The sequence below is a fragment of the Talpa europaea genome (assembly GCF_964194135.1).
Source record: "Talpa europaea genome assembly, chromosome: 1".
Taxonomy (NCBI): Eukaryota; Metazoa; Chordata; class Mammalia; order Eulipotyphla; family Talpidae; genus Talpa; species Talpa europaea.
Window position 1 is genome coordinate 157,510,539 of NC_140073.1, and position 6,208 is coordinate 157,516,746.

Here is a 6,208-nt window from a genome sequence, read left to right on the forward strand (position 1 = left end):
CAGCTTCACAGTGTGGTGCTCAACCGCCTGCACCACCAAGGAGACCCTCAATCGTGTCTTTTATATTTACGTGTTATTACTTAAAATGTTATGTTATTATTTATAAGCTATTGATTTCATTTTCTTTTCAAATAAAAAGAATAGTAAGCTTAAAATAATGTTAATTTAAAGGCAAACCTACCCTATTAATTCACTATTAGTGCAAAGCCCGTTACTCAAAAATTTATCAAATTAAACAACATTCATCTCCTAGTTTGCAGGGTTCAGGAGTGGCTTCGCATGGTTCTGGGTGGTTCTTTGGTGGTTCTGGGGCTCTCAGGGTATAGGCCTGAGCGTTTGCCACTGGGAGGCTAGACTGAGACTTGGGGACCTGCTTCTAAGATGACCCCTTTGTGGCTGTTGGCAGTTACCCCGTGGCCCTTTCCGTAGAACTGCTCCAGTGTCTTTACATAATGGCAGCTGATGCCTGAGGGAGGGGCCGAGATACAAGGTGCAGTGTCTTCTGAGCCTGCCCTCGGGAGTCACACCCCACTGTGTCTGCCACATTAGATGAGTGTCACTGTGGGGGCCATTCAAGGCAGGAACATAAGCTCCACCAATTGAGAAAGGAGGTGTCAGTGAGAGAGAGAGTGTGTGTGTTTAAATTACCACATAAAACCATAGAATCCCTTTTTACAAAACAGTGAATTGGATCTTGTTCCCAATTAAAACTAGGCGATTAAAACCGACTTTCCATGGAGAACATCTAAAAAGCTGAATGATTGTAAAGAAACCTGCTTGAAGGCACTCGAGAGCTATGAAGGGTACAGAGCAGACGAGTCCCAGGGAAATGTGCCCAGGGTCTGGCACCCCTTTCTTCTGGCAGTATTTGCAGAGGGACAGCTAGAAACGTCAGGCATCCTTCTAATAGCACTGAAGCCAGGCGGCGGGACCTTGGTGAATGCTCAGCAGAGGTGCGCAGTTCCCGACAGGCTGTGCTCTAGAAGTAACTTTAAACCAGAAATAGCTAGTTCCTCAGAAGGGTGTAATTCAGCTTCAGAATTTATTCCCTAAATCATATTAAAATGTCTGGGGTATGTCTTCTGCCATGTACCTAGAGGAAATGAAGGTAAGAATTTGTTGCAAGAAGTTGTATTTTAGGGGTCACATTATTTCTTTTTTTTTTTAAAGATTCATTTATTTAATTATACAAGCACTGGGTACAGTCAGAAGTGCAGGAGGGTGAGAGAATCCACCAGAGCCAGAGAGGGGAGCAGAGCAGGCAGACTGACGAAGTACACTGCTGAGGGGAGCAGCAGGTGCAGCAGGAGAGGTCTGCGCGCCATGTGGGACCCTCGCTGGTGGCCGGGGATTGAACCAGCGCTGCAGAGGTTGTGGGCAGCTCTGCAGCCCAGTGCTCAAACCGCTGCACCTCTGGAGAGGCCCAGGGGTCACCTTATTTCTGCCAGCAGTTTTACACTCACTAGTCAGTCTGTGTATGAGAATGTACACTTACCAATGATCAATCACAAAGTGAGAACACACAAATACGGGGGGAAGTATATAGAGTAATAAAAAGCACTATAAAAAGACATGGAACAGGGCCTCCCTGGTGGCGCAAAGGGTTAAGACGCAACCTATGAAGTAGTTCGCAGCCACTGCAGCACGAGTTCCATCCCCAGACGGCCAGGGAGCAACCTGGGATCCCAGGGAGCAACCTACATGGCACAGCAGACTTCTCCTGTCTCACCCGCTGCTCCCCTCAGCAGTGTACTTCGGTCAATCTGCCTGAGTGGTCAATCTGCCCATTCTGTCTCTGGTGAATCCTTTTCACCTCCCACACTTCTGGCCTGTACCCCAGCTCTTGTATGCATAAATAAATAAATCTTAAAAAAAAAAAGACATAGGACAAGTCAGAAGTATTTAGAAAGATGATAAAAACCCAGTAATGTCAATAACTAAACATAAATATTCCTATAAAAGGTTGAGTGTCCCCTGGGGGAAAACACTTGGGAAAGACCTGTGTGTGTGTGTGGCGTGCAGGGTGCAAGCACTAGCGATGATGCGCAGCGTGTGTTAACTGAGCATTAGGAAGGACACAGTGTTCACACACACGGGCTGGCTTGTGTTTGTGAGAAGAAACTCTGGGAAGAAAAACTGGTAAAATGAGGGTAGTGCTGGGGGTGGAAGGAAGACTTCTCTGAAAATCATTTACTTTTGGTATAGGAAACAAAGGGCTTGTGTGTGCTAAAATACAATGAAAAAGGAAAGGGAAACCAGTCCTCAAAAAGGCAAGGCAAACAAAATAAAGTTAATGAAACTAACAGTATATTAAGCTCGTCATGACCACCTCAGAGTAAAGAATTATTTTGCTGCATTGATAACACATTTTAAATATACACGTTAGTGTCATATATTCTGAGGATAACTAGCAGTGCAAAGATAACCCCGAATTGTATGTAATTGTCCAATAGTAGAAGCATATTGTTATTTTGAAATTTAGATGGAGAGACTATCTGTGTTGATTTTGTTAGGAAGCAAGATCTTTGGTATACAAGAAAAAAGAGGTAGAAAGTCAATTGTAGAATTTTGAAAATCCACACTATTATATTTTAATTGGAAAGAATACATATTTATGATTATTTTTCATTTTTTTGATCTACTTACTGAAAACACCCGGGGCAGTGACACCCAGTGACCCTGAGCACAGCTGCCCTCTCTGAAACCCAATTCCTACTTTTCCGTCTTGTACTCCTCTGCGTCTTCGCAGCCACACACGAGACAGCGTTGCAGTGACATCTTCAGCCGCCGTCCCAGCTGCCACCCCCTCCAGTCTGTTCTGCCTGACCGTGCTCACTTCCAGGTTCCCGAGTAGCCAGCTGAGTGCTTTCCTCATTCCTTACCTCCTCATGAGGGCAGTGAATTTTCATGCGCGTAGCCCCAGGCCCACATGCCAGGGCACGGGCTTCCAGCACCTTCTGGGTGCTCAGATTCCGCACTGAAAAAATCGGATCTCTGACTTCAGGGAGCTTACGTATGTTCTAGAGAGGAGGAGGGAATAAATTGCCAAGATAACTTCAAATAGTGACAAATTGACAAGAATAAAGCAGAGAAATGGGCTTGAAAATAAGGGGAAAACTGCTTAAACTAAGGCAGGTCACAAGTGTAGGATTTTATGTGAATACAGAGCTTTCTCCAGGATGCATATTAGAATTTCCTTTTCAGGTCTATTTCCCATGGTCATGCCTTAAAAATAATTTCATGTAATACTCATGAGTAGGCCAGTACTTGCGAGTCTGCCTTGATGATGCTAGCTTCAGTGCCTCATGGGAAATGAAGTACCTTGAACAGCTCACTTGAGTGATTTCTGTTCAGAATGTTGCCTCGCGTTTTTACAATGGTGATGATCTGGTTTTCTCTGTTAAACACAGCCTGGTTAGTTCTCTGTGTATGTAATTTCTGGTGACCCGTTTTTGTGGCTGATCTAATACAGTGTAGTGACTTCCTTAGGCAAGGGTTAGAGTTTTATGTAGGTGTGTGTGGCTGGTGCTCATCTATGCGGCGAGTGAGCGTGCTCACTGTGCCTGCTGTGGTAAGAGAGTGACTTAGCACACTTTTCTGGAATATCAGATTTTTAATTATCAACATGTTTTATTCTTGATTTCTCCTTTGTTTCCTTGACCTGTAGGATTTCTTTGGAAAGCATGAGTTCCACCCTTCAGAGAACGTTCCACATACGGCATTTAGGAAACTGTGATAACAACAAGGTGATGTGATTAAATAGCTCAATAAATGGATTTACCGTTTGTAATCTGCTTTATGACCTCCCTTAAAGTTCAGTCGCTGGTATTTCTACGATATGAAAATCCTCTGTAAAATGAAAAGGTAATTTCAATGTTTGGAAACTTTATTTCACACTTGATGCTTAGACTTAAAGCTGCATGTCTTGGATAAGAACAAACGAGCATGTCCATTTTAAAGATGTGTTTGTTTAATCAGTTTTGTTAAATATTGACAAAAGCATTTTTGTTTCAGAACTTGTGGTTTTCACCCATGAATGTATCCCTGAGTTCCTGTTTTATTTCCAGTTTTGAGTTGTCTCAAAGCTCTGACATGGGGCCCTAAGATAATGGGCAAATAAACCGAATCTGCAGGGGCGCATTTTTTTGGAGCGTGTATATTTTTAAGACTCCAAGATAATTAAATTGCTGTTGTGTTACATTTAATGCACTGTTACCGCTTCATTTCCAAGCACTTAGATGCGGCTCCCTGTTGTCTGGAAGGGCAGCGCCCTCTGGGGAAGGCCTGCAGGGTCTGCGTGTTGCTCCTGTTTGTCTTGTCAAGGGCCCTGTGGTGTTAGGTTAGGTTGTAAAGTAGACATCTTTCAGCATCTCGTTGTGTGCCTTACCTGAGAACGTAAACTTCTTTAACCGCTTACTTGTGTAAAGTAACATTGTTTAAAGGTGCCGTTTACACATACATTTTCTTCAAATGTTTAAAATGTTCAGAATAGTCAGCGTGTAGTTGACACGACTAGATTAAAAGTTACCCACTGAACATTTGTGTTTGATGAATTCTCTACTTGCTAAAGGCAGACTCTGGGACCACAGCCCAACTGAAGCCGTCTGCAGGCTTGGCGGCGTTCTGCAGGTGTGACTGGACCGCCAGCCTGCGGTGGGGGGGCGGGGGGCACAGCGCAGGCCACACTTCTAGATTTCATAAGTATCTCTTAGGAAATTTTTAATTGCATTTGTTTGTCTGTAGTTACTGTCAGACTCACCCAGGAACTGGGTCCAGAATGTAAAAAAACATGATTTTAAAGGGCGCTGTTAGATGCAGCTTGAGGCTCATTGGTGTGAGCCCCACATTATGTTTCTAGCATGTAGGCCACGGCGCTTTCTTCCTGCCTGTGGGGACACGTGCTGCGCTCAGAGCCGCTGCTGAGGGCGGACACGGGTCGTGGCCGCCCCTGGGCACTCGGCGTCGCTGAGGAGCCCGCCGCTGACGCTGCCGAGGGTTTGGACGGCGTCTAATGCCCTTTCTGAATACGGGGACCACGTCCCTGCATTCGACTTGGGGACATCCACACAGAGCCCTGTGGACTGTCAGGGTGCTTGAAGTGAGGATGTCTCCGCAGAAGCTAGGGCAGCCTGTATCAGGGGCTTTCAGTCGTGGCCGGCAAGTCCATCCTGTACTCGGCGTCCCGAGTTAAACGCAGGCATGGAAATAATCACGCATCTTTTGAAGCTGTAACTAAAAAAAAAATCAGCATTTATCTTCAAAATCGCTGGCGTTAATTTAAGGAAAGGTTTGTGGAATCTAGTTCAGGCTGGCGGTGGTTCCAGATTTCTAGATACCCTCAGCTGGCAGTTTCCCATCGTTTCAGCGGATTTACGTGATTCGTTTTCCAGCTGCTGCTGGGACGCCAGAGGCCCCGGGCGGTGTCGGCCGGACCGCCGAGCCGCGGAGAGAACCAGAGGTCTGCGGTGTTGGGGACCCTGAGACTGTCGCCCGCAAGTGGCGCCGGCGGTTCCCAGGTTCCCAGCCCGCGTCGCGGGGCAGCTGGCCGGAGGGGCGGACCCGGCCGCGGAGTCTCCGCGTGGCCAGGGCCGGCGGGACAGGCCCCCCCCACCCCCCCCCCCCCGCCCGGCCGCGCCGCTGTCCTCGCCGCCCGGGCCGGACCTCCCCCCGCGCCTCCTGGGCCGTGGGGCTGGCTCGTGCCCACTGATGGTCCTCGCGCCGCCCCGCCCCAGGCCTGTGCACGCGGCCGCAGGACAGCACCCGCGGGGGGGCGCCGTCCTCCTGGGGGGCGGGACAGCCGAGGGCCAGAGGACCACCCGGCAGGGCTGCGCCCGCGGTCGCGCCTCTGCGGAGGGCGGGCAGGAGCCGGGGGCGGCGCTGCCAGCGTCTGCCGCGTCCCCCGATTCCCACGCGGGCCCCGGAGCCCAAACGGGGCGATGCGAGGGGGTCGCGGTGCCGGTGCCGGTGCCGGGGCGGGTGGGCGGGGCGCGGCCCAGGAGGGAGCCCTGGGCGGGGGCGGGGCCGGCGGGGGGAGGGCGCCGCTGGGCTCGGCTGGGCCGCCGGCGCCCCTGGACGGGCAGGCGGGGGGACGGGGAGGGGGTGCTGGGGGGGCCTCAGCTGCCCAGAGCTCGGGAGCCCGGTGCTGGCGGGGGCCGCCGGGGAGCGCGGACACCCCTGAGCTGGAGCCCCGCCCGCAGTGATGTCTGCC